General features: G+C 36.9%; 1 protein-coding gene across 3 annotated transcripts in view; it reads right to left on the bottom strand.

Annotated features, from left to right (window-relative positions):
- RGS6 (regulator of G protein signaling 6) overlaps positions 1–18,479 on the bottom strand; it is a 2,564,457-nt gene that overhangs the window by 718,818 nt on the left and 1,827,160 nt on the right. The gene's annotated exons all lie outside the window — the stretch shown is intronic.

Raw genomic sequence — 18,479 nt, 5'->3', positions numbered from 1 at the left:
AAATAAACCAGGAATTGATTACTGAGTTTACTGAGCTGGCAACTGTTCTCTCGGTGTTTTTTTTTTTTTTAAGATAAACTTTATTTGTTATGGAACATCATTCAACATGTGAAAACAAGTCACAAACGGAAATGGTATGAAACAACCAATCAAAAATCCATCTTCTCAAAGTTGCTGGCAAATCCACATAAGCTAAGTCACAGAGCATATATCAGCAGATGTCTTTACATTCACAGCTGCAGTATTCTTACCAGATGGGATTCCCTGCCGTGGAAGCCCAAACATCTGGCTAGTCTACCAAAGACTACTTTTTGCTTTTAAAAGGTATGCCATACGTCACCCACATGCTCCTTACATAGCAGAGGGCATAAAGGTGATGGTCAAGCTTACCATAATCAGAACGTCTTTGCTGCCAGTCAGAACTTCTTTGCCTCTCTTGTAACCTGGACACACTTACTGTGGATGCTCCTTTGGCTCTCTCTTATTTGTGTGAGTTGCTTAATGTTGGCTTGGCCTGTTCTTCTATTAAGGCCCACTTATCAGATATCTCTGCTTGTCTGCCTTTTACTAATCCCTTTGCTTCTAGATTTGAAGTTAAACAATTTCTTAAAGATGCCCTAAATATTAGACCTCCCAGGAAGCCTATTCCTCCTCCCTGGGATCTTATTTTTGTTTTGGAGAAGTTGACCTGGGCTCCTTTTGAGTCTACTGCTTCAGTTTCCTTGCTACATTGTTCCTGGAAGACTGTTCTTTTGTTAGCTCTTACTTCTGCCGGACAGGTGTCTGAGTTACAAGCCCTTATGGCTTACCCTCCTTTTTTGGTCATTCATGAGGACCAAGTGTCCTTGCACACTAACCTTTCTTTTATGCCTAAGGTGATTAATGAGCTATCACTGAATCAATCTATTAAGCTGCTTACTTTTTCCCCTTTTCACACTGTGACAGTGAGAGGATGCTGCATACTTTGGACATGAATAAGCAACTTAGAGTTTATTTGGATAAGACTAACGCTATTAGAAAATCTGATCAGTTATTTGTTTTTTTGTTTTTTTCATCCTAGATCTTTGGGACTTGCTGTAGCCAAGCAAACTATTTCTTCTTGGATTTCTAAATCTATTTCCTTTTGTTACACTTTTCATGGCAAGAGCCTTCCTTCTTCAGTTAAGCCTCATTCTACTAGAGCTGTGGCTTCATCTGGTGCTTTTTTCAAGGGCTTAGACATTATTTCTATTCTTGAGGCAGCTACCTGAACTTCTGTGCATACCTTTACCAAGCACAACAAGTTGGGTGTTATTTCTAGAGCTACAGCTGGTTTTACCATCCCATTGTTATGAAACCTAGATATGAAAAAGCTCTGCAGTTTACATAAAATATTTTGATTAGTAGCAGACCAAGTCATATTAAAGTTCTATCTATTTTTATAGCTTCAAGACAAACTCAGGATGATAAAAGGTAATAATTTAATGCTGGAGATGTTATTATATGACAACATAAATATTGGGAATCAATAGGCAGTTTCTGTTCTTAATGTTAGAAAACCTTTTATTAAGTACATATATCCTTTCTTTTGCTGTTTTGAAGAAATATAGCCTCCCAGTGTCACTTAAGCAATAACAATTGTTTATGACACAGTTTATACTCTTTTTGTAAATGGCAGCACATCAGCTCTTATTAAGATCAAGAAAAGGATGCCTTCTATTACTGTACCTCTTTATATTATCCACACACCATTTTTTCTCAAAAATTATGGAGGACCTCAAGCAAACAAAAAAAAAAAACTATACTATACGTACATTAATAACACATCTTTTGTGGGTGGCACTGTATTATACTTCCAAAACACAACAACTGTTATCCCTTGTTTATAACAACTCATTAACAAACATAGTAGAACATTCAGTTATAAACTTTGCTTCAACAAATCCAAACTGTTTCCTGTGAAAGGCATCAGCAAAAATAATGCCTTCATCCCAGCATCCCAACATCTAATATTAACATTTCACTGACTGACGTAAAATACAAAGGAGTCAAAACCTGATATCAAGCACTAGATTTTCAGTTTAACATTGGCTAGAATTAAAGCTTGTCTAAAAACTTGAGTAAACTTAGATTCAGTTGCTTGCTTGCCTGCTAGATCATCCATTCATACCTCTCAACCACACTGAATTCCTTGGAATTTCACAGCTTTGAGGGCAAAATAATGGGGTGCCATGAATTCTTGAGTGGCCCCTTCAAATTCCATTTTTTTATTAATTTACAATTATTACTTACCACTGATGTCATCAAGCATCAACATTCAGGGGTGTGTGTGTGATGTCGCCACAGTAGCAAGACAGTGCCTGAGTCCCCGTTTAACATTCAAGCCAGAAAGTGCTCCCTGTATGATTAAGCTGCACCTTTGATGGAAAACTGCAATAAACAAGCTATCCTCAATCATAACCATGTCCAGCAACAACAACGATTCTAGAAATGAGATTCTGTCACTTTAAGTGGCCTACAGAAGTACTGCTCATGGTATCCTTACATTCTTCACCAAAAGAACCACTATGTTATAATTAATTTGTCAACTACACTTCTATTGGTAATAATCAACCCCACCACTGTAAGCCATCCTCCACAATGAATGTTCCTTATATTGTCTTACCCCATTATCAGCTGCGTCTTCCCAGCTATCTGCAACATATTTTACTCTCCACAAGCCCGTAACCCACTAGGGAATGCGTCTGACACAACAAAACAGAACACATGCAGTATGGGAATGAGCACATCAGTAGGCAACGAGTGCATGCACCAGCATGTGGTAAACACATGCAGTATGGGAATGAGCACATCAGTAGGCAACGAGTGCATGCACCAGCATGTGGTAAACACATGCAGTATGGGAATGAGCACATCAGTAGGCAATGAGTGCATGCACGAGCATGTGGTAAACACATGCAGTATGGGAATGAGCACATCAGTAGGCAACGAGTGCATGCACCAGCATGTGGTAAACACATGCAGTATGGGAATGAGCACATCAGTAGGCAACGAGTGCATGCACCAGCATGTGGTAAACACATGCAGTATGGGAATGAGCTCATCAGTAGGCAACGAGTGCATGCACCAGCATGTGGTAAACACATGCAGTATGGGAATGAGCACATCAGTAGGCAACGAGTGCATGCACCAGCATGTGGTAAACACATGCAGTATGGGAATGAGCACATCAGTAGGCAACGAGTGCATGCACCAGCATGTGGTAAACACATGCAGTATGGGAATGAGCACATCAGTAGGCAACGAGTGCATGCACCAGCATGTGGTAAATATTGAAATCAGTTTCTCAATGCCCACAACCCCACAAGGTTTTGAAAACATTAACCCCAAAAGTGGTAGAAAAGTTGGTAGAATCCTCATGCATGTTCAATGGTAAAATTACACATTAATGGCTTCTCCCAAATGGAGTTATACGTTTCTCACCAATACCTCTCAAATATTAACAACCGCATTTTTACTCACAAATTTGCCCTCTCTTAACATTTCTGATTTTGTAAACTTGTTATGATTATAAAAAGTAAACCGTATCAGACATTAACCATTTTTTTAGACAATGCATGTTCATGCAAATCCTCTTCTGTCATCTGCTTACCTCTCAACTGCTAGGGTTTTGCCTTGCTTCTTCTTGATTTATGATCTTTATCATAAAGCCAGACCTGTTTATGGGTCCGTACTTTATTGTATACACAAATTAAGCCTATACAAAGACTCAGTACCGCTAATTATATTGGGCTAGTATATAAAAATAATAAAGTGCTCATCTTTCTAACCCTCTGCTAAGATTTTTAATGTTGAAAGTTATGGTCATCTGTCTTAACTAAATGGTGCTCATATTTAACAAAAGCTTCTTCTCTGTGATGAACGTTGGCTGCTGGAGCTGAACTGCAGCAGTAGCGGTAATGGACAATAAAATTAGCACCTATAACATTCATCAAGTAGAAGCCAAGACCGTATTTTTCAGGGCATTAAAAGTGCTATTTTTTTATTTTTATACTTAATCCTGGAACCGGGGAAAGTCAGGTGGACTTAGTCATGAGTTACAACCTGGGCCAAAAGGGAAGAATGCTGATAAAGAACTTAGTCCATTAAATTTGGACTGCGGTTTAAAACAAAAACAACATAAAATCACCTGGCGCAAAAATAAATACGCATGGACAGATAACAGTTACACTATATAAAGGAAACAATGTGCTTGTCTTTGTGGGACTGAAAATGGTCCCTATACGTATAAATAAATAAACAGAAAAATAAATAAATACAACTGAATATTTTCCTGGGCATAAACATATGCTGTGTTAATTTTCAAACAGAAGTTAAGAAATCACTTAAAATCTGTCAGTGGCATCTTTCACCTAATCAGCCATATACTTGTTCACATTCGTTAAGTTTTTCCTCCATTTTCTTTAAAAACTAAACTGTAAAAAGTCCTCTTGCCAAGTAAATGGAGGGGGGGGGGGAATGACAGGGGACTGCAGCTCTCCTGTGGTTCAGTATATCCGGTATTAGTAATGGTTCGTGTGTTTCACTGTTTGATTTCACTTAACCGTCTGTTTGGCTACTGCTATAGGCACAAGTAGTTTCTATCATTTCACTCACATGGGGCAGTTACAATTTCACAGTGAATGACTGTGTTCATATTGAGACATTCCAGAACTTGGTATGTATCATTAGGATTCTAAGTTTAAAGGTTTATAGAAAGAAATTAGTAGTAACACAAAAAAAATGGCTGACCTCATCAGATATCATTAAAACTGTATTAACTCTATTTCTTATTTTTTCTTTAAATCAGCACATTTATGTGATTAGGGTGCACTGCCAATTGAAATAAGATGTTACATAATCAACAACTTTCACTCTTTCTAGTTAAATTGTGGAATAACTCAATAATGTTGTATTGGTTATTTTAGAATTGTTGTTTTGACTATTTGTTTTTTCATTTACTCGCAGGTTCTAGACATCATTAAACAACGAAAGCCAAGAATTGGTAAAATGATTCAATGGATGAGTGACTGCTAGTGTGTGTGTGTGTGTGTGTGTGTGTGTGTGTGTATGTGTGTATCTATATATCTATATATAGAGAGATATAGATACACAGACAGATGAGACATGCTGACGCTTGCAAAAACATTTAAAAAAATAATTTTGCACTAGGCAGTTTAGGACCTGCTGCTGACATCAACATCTCAGGACAACAAAAAGATGATAAGTGCACCATGGATAGAAGCATTTGTTCCCTGAAATTCATATAGCCCTGGTCTACCTGGCTTACAGGAGACAAATGTGCATTGTAAATGTACTACATGGATAATAGCAATCAGACATGATATTTTTAGACGGCATATTTCAGCTACATTAATTCCTTTTCTTATTAAGACATCCTTAAGATTCATGAACTTTGCTAAGTTGAATTACATCTGCCTACAGCACATCGTAAAAAGCAACATTTTAATTTTAAATACTAAAATTAATTGATGACACTACTACTTTGCAAATAAAACTGATCAGCATAGCTGTCTCTAAATGTCCTCTAATTATAACATGGCAGTAGTAAATTCAACTCAGTTGCACCATGATTGAGTTATCCAAAAATAAACACTTCCTTTATTTTCTCTATGTTTCACTTTTAATTTCAATTTTTATAATATTTACATTTTATGCCATATGCTATCACGATTAAAAGAAATAAACATATATCCAAACTGATTAACAATGTGCTGTAATGCTTTCCAGAATTGACCTTATTCTAGATTAATTCACACATTGGTGCAGTGGTGCAGTGGTTAATGTTGTTACCTTACAGCAAAAGGCTCTCCGGTTCGATTCCCAGCTGGGGTGCCTTCTGTGTAGAGTCTGCATGTCTTCCCTGGATTTGCATGAGTTTCCTCTGGGTAGTCCGGTTTCCTCACACATTCTAAAGGCATGTGTCTGGATTGTTTATCCCCACGCCTCTGCTGAAAATAGACTCTGTCCAAGTTGGACTTTCCTGATCAACAAATGTTAAATAAATAAATAATGCCTATCTGACTCCATACAAGCTAGTCAACATAGAAGCTTGTCAACAAATTGCACAATATGTGGGATCCATTCAACTTGCATGGTCATTCCTTTTAGACCATTTTAAAACATTCTCAAGTGTCACTAACAAAAATTATTATGTGTTGTAACTGTATCCTCAGTACATTTATTGCTTTATCTGAAAACTATTATTTCATCAGAAAACTCATATCTGATGTGTCTAACTTCAAACTAGGTCATTTTTTTGTAATAAAGATTTGGATAAATTGGAAAAGTAAAAACCTTAAGTTATGGTGATCTTTATTAGAAAAGCTCTCTTCTCAAGGAAATATGCACAAAAAATTCTACAGATTACAGTCTAAGTTCCTAGCCCGAGGAGCAATCTTAACAACATTCACATGAAGAATTGCCTTTAAATTAATTGCTTGTTCCCAGGTATCGAGATATTTTCTCTTGTGATGTCATTTTTTAAAATTTTGTTTGCATTTTGTTTAACAGGTAGTCCCACTAGGCCAATGGCCTCTTTCAATGGAGTCTCATGGTAATACTTGTACTGACTAATGGAAGTTTGTTTAGGACATTGGGGAATTTCTTCCATTCATTTCTTGTGGGTGGAGCCAGACAGCAGCAGCTGCATGGGAAGAGACAACATGGAGAAGCAGGTGGCGGAAACTGCTGGAGTACAGAATCATAAGGAGTCTTTTTCCAAACACAGAAGTGAGATGTGGATATTAGGCTACTTACAACAAACCAATTAAAAGATTTTTTAACTTCAATCATGATGAAGTTTCAGTATTACAAGAGCTTTTACATTTGGACAATGTTCGGTTCATAAAGGCTGACATAAGGAATGGAATTAGGATCCTGTGTCAGGATGTTTATGTTAAACATATTTCAGATTTATTAAGTGATACTAATTCATATCAACAAGCCCATTTGTTCTTTATTAATAACAAATATCAGAAAATATATGAAGTTTTACTGGAACTGTTGCACCAAGGATACATTGGTTTTGCACGTTCTGATTTCCTTTCTCTTAAATTTCTCATAATTGTCTCTTTATTTGGTATACCCAAAATCTACAAAGACCAGAACAATCCTCCATTTAGACCTACTGGAGCTGCCAAAGTTAGTATAATGGAGGGTATTTCCATGCTTGTATATTTCATTTTAAATCAGTGTACAGAAAAATGCAACCTACATTCAGAATTCATGTACAGTTATAAATCTTTTAAAAATTCATGAATTTACAGATCTGATTAATCTTTTTTGTTATGGGTATTGAATATTTGTATTCTATGATTCCTCAAGATATGGATATTGAATTTGTAAGTATTATTTAAAATACCACTTGTTTTCTACTAATGATATTAGCACATATGTATTATTTGATTTGCTTTTATATAACATATTTTTTGCACTTAATGATGCTTTCTACCACATTCTTTCATCATATCAAAAGAGTAGCATTGGGGGGCTATTGCAGCCCCAGTTTATGATGGCATGGTAGGCAGGCACATTGTTTGAAAACCCTTTGTTCAAATATATTACATTTTATGAAAGATACATTGGCAATATGCTTTGCATTTGAACAGGCAATGTTGAGTTATTAAGACCTTGATCACCAATTTGAATTGAAAAAATATTTTCCACATTTTTTGATTAGTAGTTCAGGACTGACTATGTTCTTGAATCTGGCAATCTGTATGGACAGCAGTGGGCAAAAGTTTATTTGTAAGTTACATACAAAAGTACCTTTTCTTAATAATTGCCTTCATTTCAAAGGTGAGCATCCCAGGCATATGAAATTTAATACAGTCGGGACAATTTATCAAAACATCAGGAATTATTAGTGAAGATAATGAATATTTTACAGAAAATGATCTTTGGTAGATTTTTTTTTGACAGTGAATAGCCCATCATTGAATTAAATAAGATGGCAGGTGAAATTATAAGCAAAAGGAGTATTTATTCCCCCCATTTTAAAATGGTCTTAATAACATTAAGGGGTTAGAATGAGATCACAGGGATTTTATGAGGGGGTTCCCTGTTCAATTATCAGTTGATAGTTACAATATTAAAAAGACTTTTATTGAAAATTGAAAAATCATTTTAGTTATTTCAGACCTTTGTAAAGTTATAGGTCATGCACCAAGGTTTGTGTACAAGAGGACATTTAATTTGAACACTGTGTTGGAAAAGTCCATAAACTGCCTTAACTATTCACCTTTGGTAAAAATCAGAGGATATTTTCCCTGTAATTAATACAAACACAATAGACTGCTTTAACAATAAAGACTGCTTTAACAATGTTTATTTTAACCACCAGAAAATGAGTTTTATAATAAGGGTTAGTTCTAACCATAAATCCACAAAAGTGGTGTATGTGGCAAATTGCTCCAGCTATGAGAGCTTCTATGTAGGTAAACCACATAGAGGGTCTCACAGCAAATAGATGAGCATAACCTAGCCATTACAAATAAACATTTTGAACAATGCTCTTTCTAAGCATGCATCCATCTGCCAAGATTACAATAAATTGATTGTAGGGGTGGTGACTTTAATAGTGTTTTAAAAACAAAAAAAGCGCACTGGCTATTGCTGCTTGCAGCTGATCAACACCCAGGATTGATTGAAATTATTAAGTGCATCTTAAAATGGTGCAAGTTTTTTTAAAATCAGTGAATTGTTATATTTCACTTTGTCGTCATTATATGAGACATTTACTTTGGTCAGCTGATTTAGACATTTGACTTTAAGTGAGTTTTAAATAAGCTCTGTAAGCTAATACATGTTAGTTCTGATGAAGGTATGGTTATTAAAGGAACAAAAGCACTGAACTGGCAATGAATTTCTGTTTCCTTCAAGCTTTGCTTTTTTGGTATTTAAAGTACATATAGCACAACTATGTAGAATGCACACTTGAGTGGAACAGTTATATAAATATATACATTAAACCTTGGACACATACATAATGGCTGTGTACAAAAGATACAGTCTTACTTGCTGAGCAATAAGTTAGGTTGGGTTATGAGATATGTTTGTAGTTAAGCTTAGCCATCTTCCCTAATGAAAATGCTTTTATTTTGATTGGTAAGGTGCTTATGTAGTGATTTTTAAAATCCTCGTAGTGCTTCTAGTGATCTGATTTCTGCGGGTAAATGGTCCACGTGGCAAGACCAAAGTCGAGTGAAAACATTTTCTCTTATTGTAGTATTGAATGTCAGCCATACAAGTAGGATACCATTGTTCCAGCTACATCTTAAGGGATAAGGTTGCTCCATAAAAGGAAGCTTAATTCTAAGAGGAGAACAAGGCAGCCGAAGAGGAGAGATGCTCTATCATTTACATGCAGACAATCATGTCTTTTAATCAGTTCACAATGATGGGTGTGAGGATCTGTTATCAGTGCAAATCTGAACATCTTACTTTCAGTAATTTGCAATAAATTATATGATGATTGTAAGGTCAGGAGGGGTGCCATGTTTAAGCCTGGGGAGAAGTGTATTCTTAGCTATTACAGTTCTGGCAATTTGAGATAGTTCATGTGAGATCCTGTAGAAAACCTTGAATTGTGATAAAACTTTGGTTGTTATTTTCTCTATGTCAGTGCTGAAGGTTAGAGAGAGAGGTCAAAACTATTGCCCAGGTATTTGCTCTTTGATACACTAGGAATGCTGCCTTGTGTTTCTTTAAGTTGCATATGTGATAAACTTGATACATTTTGGGGTGAGGTGAGTAGCATTACACTACTCTTTTTAGGGTCAGTTAGGAGTTTATTGGCTGACAACTGATACATTTTCTTAAAACTGTTTTGCAGTTCTCCCTGTAATACAGCATTCATCATTTGAATCTAGGAGTCAAATGTCAGCAGTGCATTAGAGTGAGCTCCACAGAAGGTTGATCTATAGTTAAATAATTAATGAATAAGAAAAAGAGCACAGGTTCCAGTATAGGTCCTTGGGATACTCCTATGTTAGAGAAGCTTCAGCTTCAGTATTCATTATTGCAAAAGACCTAACATGATCTGTCAGTAAGGTAGCTTTTGAACCACTGAAATGTTTTTTGTCTCCAAAATGATGCCTTTCCTGCTTAAGCAGCAACAGTTCATGGCCGACAGACCCACATGCATGTATCATGTCAACAAAGACATCCTCCATAATTAGTCCTTCATTTATGTTGCTGAATATATTGCTAGTGGCGAAGAGAAAATAAATAGTGGTAATAAAGGCATTGCAAAAGTCATGCTGGTGGTCAGAGAGTGACCTCTTAACTGTTATAGTGCTTAAATACTTGCTTACATCGGTGTTTTTGAAAGATTTTAGCAATTGGGCATACAGAAGCGTAGCTGCCTTTTGTAGTGCCTGGGGGTGTTCTCCATACTCCCCACCTCCCTAGCTCTAAAAAGGGCCTGATCCATTGTACTGGTACCCTAAGTAATCATCTAGATACACCCCCTCCATCCTACTCCAGCTCTTCAATGGGAGAGCAAAATAGCCAGCTAAATACCCCCTCTCTCCTGCCCCAGCTCTTCAAAGAAAAAAAAACTGTGCCCTCTCCTTTGTACTGCCACTATAAATACACACCCCCTCTCTGCCTCAGCTCTTCATTGGAAGACATGGTCTCTCCCTGCTTTCTAACCCAGATACAAACCCACTCCCTGCTCCAGCTCTTAATTGGATGAGCAAAATAAAACAAAACAAAATCTGTTTTTTAATGATATCAAGCCGACTGCTACATTCAGAAATGCAAGTACAGAAAGAAGAATGCAGGAACTACACTTCACGATCATTCCACTGAGTACCTTACACCCACAGCAGCTGCCCTCTTTGCCCCCCCACCCAGTACACTTGCGTGAACATAAATTAGAGATAGGTTGATAGTTTTTGTAATCCTTTATTGGCTATCTTGCATAGGGGGTGATAGTGGATTGTTTGAAAGGGCATGTTGAAGATATGGGTGAGTGGTTTGGTTACCAAATCTTCTGCTTTTCTAAGGAAGTTTCATTGTTCAGATTTCAGTGAAGTGGAATCTTGCTGAGTATTCTGGTAGTGGACAGTACTGTGAGCTGTTGTCCTTGTTTAATTCAGTATATTCTGGCTTGGGTTGTTGAATTTATCTGCTGTATCTTTAATGGAGGAGGAGAGAAATGCTTTGCATTTTTCAACAAACATACTGCTAGGACTGTTTGTAGGAAATGAGAAAGTAATATACCCTTGTCAGATGTTTGATTTCTCTCCAGAAAAGTTTAGGCTTGCTAGCTGTGTTAACTTACTTCTAGTTTTAAATACTGTTCTTTTGCAGAGTTTGTTGCAATTCTAATAGAGTCAGTGTCATGAATGCAAAAGCCAGTCTTCTGCATTCTGTATAAAAGCAATAATCAAAAGTTCAATGAATTCAAAATATGCATTTATATGAGGGGAGGAAAATCCCCTCCCAACTACAGTGGAATTTTTTCTATATCCTAAGAAAACTCGACAGAGTACTAGAACTAATTATACAACAAAAACAAGTGCACCAAAACCTCGAACCAGTCCACAGTTTATTTTGTAAAGCGCTTTTCGTCACTGTGATACAATGACTTCTTCAGACAAACTTATAAACCATTGAGTTCAGTTTAAATAACATTTTTAAAAAGTTCCCTCATGTTACAGATCTTCCAATCAACACAAACTATTAATTAATAACAAACACCATCTATTAATTAAATACTATAACTACCAGTATATTAAAGCTGTAGATGCTATAAAATGTTATTCACAATTTTATACATGTTTTAAAATATATAAAACTATAAAAATCAATATGTATTTACCTACTTTAATCACATACTGACAAAAAAATGAACTTTGTTTATCTGCTCACACTTTTGAGTTTGAGCAGACAGGCAATATTACAACATTCATTTAGCCCTGGATTAAAGAATGCGTTAAGACGTATCTGCCAAATTAATTCTCGTTCTTCTAAAATGAGGGCTGTGGGACCCCCTCTAGAGTCAATTAGTATTTGGTCAATTATTTTGAACTTGAATTTGTGCCCTCCATTTAACATTACATGTTTTGCTAAAGCATTTGTTGTTTGTTGTTTTTCTATATCACAGATGTGTTGATAAACTCTATCACGGAACCGTCGGTCCGTCTTCCCAATATAAAATGCCGTGCACAATGTGCATGATGCTAAATAAACTACTGATTTAGAATTACAATCAAATCTAGAGTGAAGACTGAACTTCCGTTCCCGGATTATGAACGTTTTCCCTACATCCATATATTTACAGTACCTGCAGGCTCCACAAATATTCATACCTATGTTTCTACCAAATTTCAATACTTTTTTACTTTCTAGTATATTCTTAAGGTTAATACTTCTCCTGAATATCAAGTTGGGATGGGTTCCTAGCAAGGGCCTAGTAGGTGCAAGGGTGCACTTGCACCCCCCTGGAATCGGCTAGCCAGGAGATTAATTTTACTTCTAATTTAAAAAAAAAAATTAAGAGCGTTCTTCTTTAAGAATATCCTTTCGCCCAGCATAGCTCTCATCCATACAGAGAATCTTGTTTTACCGTTTTCAGGTACAAAAATGGGGTGCCAAGATTTCCAGTGGCACCCTTACTCGAATTTCTCAGCTTATTTTTTAATATTTCTTCCTGCTGATGTCATCGTGCAGAAGCCTCGCAATGACATCAGCTCCGTGAACAGCCTGTCGGAGTTGGCCAAGGGCTCCACTGTACGCAGCATGCGCAGCAATTTAAAATTCAAGAATTAGCGGTTCTTTTGGTGACCATAAGCATGGATGTACTGTTCTTGAACTGGGACTGGAAGCATTTATTTTCAAGCAGCTCTTCTGTTCTTTCTACTTTTCGAAAGTAGCAATCCTCTGCAGCCGTCAAGCCAGATAAGAAGTGTGCTATGTATGTTGCAGGTACGCCTGATTTATTTGAGAGAAAGGATGAAATGAATGTTTGTGTTACCTGTGTGTGAACTGTAAGTCCCATCTGGAACTCTGTTACAATTAATCATTTACTGCTGTGGATTTTGTCACCCTGGCTGAGACAACCCAACGTAACTTCTGCATACCAGAAGCAATCTTGTGAAAGCATAACTTCAAGATGTCGCTGATTCAGTTCAGTGTTTTACTCTGTCATGTAACGTTTTCTTCATTAAAAAATGCAATGTTTCTTCATTAAACATGCATTGCAAAAAAAGCAAAAGGATACACAAAGCACATGGATGGAAGTACATCTGCGACAAAAAAATTTAAACTGAAAATAGAAAATTTGCAAAGTGTGATGCCATCTCCATAAGCGTTATAAAAACAGTCATGCCATATCTGTCAAGAAGTGTTCCGTTTTAAAAAATTGAGTTTTCATAGAAAAACGGCAATACTTTCACAGAGTTCTCTTTCAGAAAAAAAATCGTAGCAGTGAATATCTATAGCTGTCCTCTTATCACTGTCTTCACAGACCGGGGAAAAGGGGACCCGAAGAAAAAAGGCCCCATGTTTTATAAAAAGCTTAAGGTGAGGCAATGAATTTCTGTTTCCTTCAAGCTTTGCTTTTTGGTATTTAAAGTACATATAGCACAACTATGTAGAATGCACACTTGAGTGGAACAGTTATATAAATATATACATTAAACCTTGGACACATACATAATGGCTGTGTACAAAAGATACAGTCTTACTTGCTGAGCAATAAGTTAGGTTGGGTTATGAGATATGTTTGTAGTTGCTTAGCCATCTTCCCTAATGAAAATGCTTTTATTTTGATTGGTAAGGTGCTTATGTAGTGATTTTTAAAATCCCCGTAGTGCTTCTAGTGATCTGATTTCTCTTGGGTAAATGGTCCACGGCAAGACCAAAGTCGAGTGAAAACATTTTCTTATTGTAGTATTGAATGTCAGCCATACAAGTAGGATACCATTGTTCCAGCTACATCTTAAGGGATAAGGTTGCTCCATAAAAGGAAGCTTAATTCTAAGAGGAGAACAAGGCAGCCAAGAGGAGAGATGCTCTATCATTTACATGCAGACAATCATGTCTTTAATCAGTTCACAATGATGGGTGTGAGGATCTGTTATCAGTGCAAATCTGAACATCTTACTTTCAGTAATTTGCAATAAATTATATGATGATTGTAAGGTCAGGAGGGGTGCCATGTTTAAGCCTGGGGAGAAGTGTATTCTTAGCTATTACAGTTCTGGCAATTTGAGATAGTTCATGTGAGATCCTGTAGAAAACCTTGAATTGTGATAAACTTTGGTTGTTATTTTCTCATGTCAGTGCTGAAGGTTAGAGAGAGGTCAAAACTATTGCCCAGGTATTTGCTCTTTGATACACTAGGAATGCTGCCTTGTGTTTCTTTGTTGCATATGTGATAAACTTGATACATTTTGGGGTGAGGTGAGTAGCATTACACTACTCTTTTAGGGTCAGTTAGGAGTTTATTGGCTGACAACTGATACATTTTCTTAAAACTGTTTTGCAGTTCTCCCTGTAATACAGCATTCATCATTTGAATCTAGGAGTCAAATGTCAGCAGTGCATTAGAGTGAGCTCCACAGAAGGTTGATCTATAGTTAAATAATTAATGAATAAGAAAAAGAGCACAGGTTCCAGTATAGGTCCTTGGGATACTCCTATGTTAGAGAAGCTTCAGCTTCAGTATTCATTATTGCAAAAGACCTAAAATGATCTGTCAGTAAGGTAGCTTTTGAACCACTGAAATGTTTTTTGTCTCCAAAATGATGCCTTTCCTGCTTAAGCAGCAACAGTTCATGGTGAGCAGACCCACATGCATGTATCATGTCAACAAAGACATCCTCCATAATTAGTCCTTCATTTATGTTGCTGAATATATTGCTAGTGGCGAAGAGAAAATAAATAGTGGTAATAAAGGCATTGCAAAAGTCATGCTGGTGGTCAGAGAGTGACCTCTTAACTGTTATAGTGCTTAAATACTTGCTTACATCGGTGTTTTTGAAAGATTTTAGCAATTGGGCATACAGAAGCGTAGCTGCCTTTTGTAGTGCCTGGGGGTGTTCTCCATACTCCCCACCTCCCTAGCTCTAAAAAGGGCCTGATCCATTGTACTGGTACCCTAAGTAATCATCTAGATACACCCCCTCCATCCTACTCCAGCTCTTCAATGGGAGAGCAAAATAGCCAGCTAAATACCCCCTCTCTCCTGCCCCAGCTCTTCAAAGAAAAAAAAAACTGTGCCCTCTCCTTTGTACTGCCACTATAAATACACACCCCCTCTCTGCCTCAGCTCTTCATTGGAAGACATGGTCTCTCCCTGCTTTCTAACCCAGATACAAACCCACTCCCTGCTCCAGCTCTTAATTGGATGAGCAAAATAAAACAAAACAAAATCTGTTTTTTAATGATATCAAGCCGACTGCTACATTCAGAAATGCAAGTACAGAAAGAAGAATGCAGGAACTACACTTCACGATCATTCCACTGAGTACCTTACACCCACAGCAGCTGCCCTCTTTGCCCCCCCACCCAGTACACTTGCGTGAACATAAATTAGAGATAGGTTGATAGTTTTTGTAATCCTTTATTGGCTATCTTGCATAGGGGGTGATAGTGGATTGTTTGAAAGGGCATGTTGAAGATATGGGTGAGTGGTTTGGTTACCAAATCTTCTGCTTTTCTAAGGAAGTTTCATTGTTCAGATTTCAGTGAAGTGGAATCTTGCTGAGTATTCTGGTAGTGGACAGTACTGTGAGCTGTTGTCCTTGTTTAATTCAGTATATTCTGGCTTGGGTTGTTGAATTTATCTGCTGTATCTTTAATGGAGGAGGAGAGAAATGCTTTGCATTTTTCAACAAACATACTGCTAGGACTGTTTGTAGGAAATGAGAAAGTAATATACCCTTGTCAGATGTTTGATTTCTCTCCAGAAAAGTTTAGGCTTGCTAGCTGTGTTAACTTACTTCTAGTTTTAAATACTGTTCTTTTGCAGAGTTTGTTGCAATTCTAATAGAGTCAGTGTCATGAATGCAAAAGCCAGTCTTCTGCATTCTGTATAAAAGCAATAATCAAAAGTTCAATGAATTCAAAATATGCATTTATATGAGGGGAGGAAAATCCCCTCCCAACTACAGTGGAATTTTTTCTATATCCTAAGAAAACTCGACAGAGTACTAGAACTAATTATACAACAAAAACAAGTGCACCAAAACCTCGAACCAGTCCACAGTTTATTTTGTAAAGAACTTTACGTCACTGTGATACAATGACTTCTTCAGACAAACTTATAAACCATTGAGTTCAGTTTAAATAACATTTTTAAAAAGTTCCCTCATGTTACAGATCTTCCAATCAACACAAACTATTAATTAATAACAAACACCATCTATTAATTAAATACTATAACTACCAGTATATTAAAGCTGTAGATGCTATAAAATGTTATTCACAATTTTATACATGTTTTAAAATATATAAAACTATAAAAATCAATATGTATTTACCTACTTTAATCACATACTGACAAAAAAATGAACTTTGTTTATCTGCTCACACTTTTGAGTTTGAGCAGACAGGCAATATTACAACATTCATTTAGCCCTGGATTAAAGAATGCGTTAAGACGCATTCGCCAAATTAATTCTCGTTTCTAAAATGAGGGCTGTGGGACCCCCTCTAGAGTCAATTAGTATTTGGTCAATTATTTTGAACTTGAATTTGTGCCCTCCATTTAACATTACATGTTTTGCTAAAGCATTTGTTGTTTGTTGTTTTTCTATATCACAGATGTGTTGATAAACTCTATCACGGAACCCGTCGGTCCGTCTTCCCAATATAAAATGCCGTGCACAATGTGCATGATGCTAAATAAACTACTGATTTAGAATTACAATCAAATCTAGAGTGAAGACTGAACTTCCGTTCCCGGATTATGAACGTTTTCCCTACATCCATATATTTACAGTACCTGCAGGCTCCACAAATATTCATACCTATGTTTCTACCAAATTTCAATACTTTTTTACTTTCTAGTATATTCTTAAGGTTAATACTTCTCCTGAATATCAAGTTGGGATGGGTTCCTAGCAAGGGCGCCCGCAGGCAGGTGCAAGGGGGTGCACTTGCACCCCCCTGGAATCGGCTAGCCAGGAGATTAATTTTACTTCTAATTTAAAAAAAAAAATTAAGAGCGTTCTTCTTTAAGAATATCCTTTGCGTCCAGCATAGCTCTCATCCATACAGAGAATCTTGTTTTTTACCGTTTTTCAGGTACAAAAAATGGGGTGCCAAGATTTCCGAGTGGCACCCCTTACTTTCCGAATTTCTCAGCTTATTTTTTTAATATTTCTTCCTGCTGATGTCATCGTGTGCAGAAGCCTGCGCAATGACATCAGCTCCGTGAACAGCCTGTCGGAGTTGGCCAAGGGCTCCACTGTACGCAGCATGCGTGCGAGCAATTTAAAATTCAAGAATTAGCGGTTCTTTTGGTGACCATAAGCATGGATGTACTGTTCTTGAACTGGGACTGGAAGCATTTATTTTCAAGCAGCTCTTCTGTTCTTTCTACTTTTTCGAGTAGCAATCCTCTGCAGCCGTCAAGCCAGATAAGAAGTGTGCGTTTATGTATGTTGCAGGTACGTCTGATTTATTTGAGAGAAAGGATGAAATGAATGTTTGTGTTACCTGTGTGTGAACTGTAAGTCCCATCTGGAACTCTGTTACAATTAATCATTTACTGCTGTGGATTTTTGTCACCCCTGGCTGAGACAACCCAACGTAACTTCTGCATACCAGAAGCAATCTTGTGAAAGCATAACTTCAAGATGTCGCTGATTCAGTTCAGTGTTTTACTCTGTCATGTAACGCTTTTCATTAAAAATGCAATGTTTCTTCATTAAACATGCATTGCAAAAAAAGCAAAAGGATACACAAAGCACATGGATGGAAGTACATCTGCGACAAAAAAATTTAAACTGAAAATAGAAAATTTGCAAAGTGTGATGCCATCTCCATAAGCGTTATAAAAACAGTCATGCCATATCTGTCAAGAAGTGTTCCGTTTTAAAAAATTGAGTTTTCATAGAAAAACGGCAATACTTTCACAGAGTTCTCTTTCAGAAAAAAAATCGTAGCAGTGAATATCTATAGCTGTCCTCTTATCACTGTCTTCACAGACCGAAAAAAGCACAGAGACTGCCCCCATGTTTTATTTAGTGCCTTGACAGCTTTCAGATATGAAAATTAGAGTATACAACCTGTAGGTAGCATGATAACTGATCAAACATGGCAGTCAACCAAATCTGCTTAAGGGTGATGGAATGCACGAAGCTTATTGTCTAACTACAGAGAGGCCAGACTGCAATACACTAGTGTGCTTCTCAAGGATACAAGTTAATAACATACATTATGACAGATAGAACTGAAGCGTAAGTTACATTGCACTAGTA

Source organism: Protopterus annectens, chromosome 6.part0 (genome assembly GCF_019279795.1).
Source record: "Protopterus annectens isolate FY-2018-M chromosome 6.part0, PAN1.0, whole genome shotgun sequence".
Lineage (NCBI taxonomy): Eukaryota > Metazoa > Chordata > Ceratodontiformes > Protopteridae > Protopterus > Protopterus annectens.
This window is presented reverse-complemented; position numbering and strand designations above follow the sequence as displayed.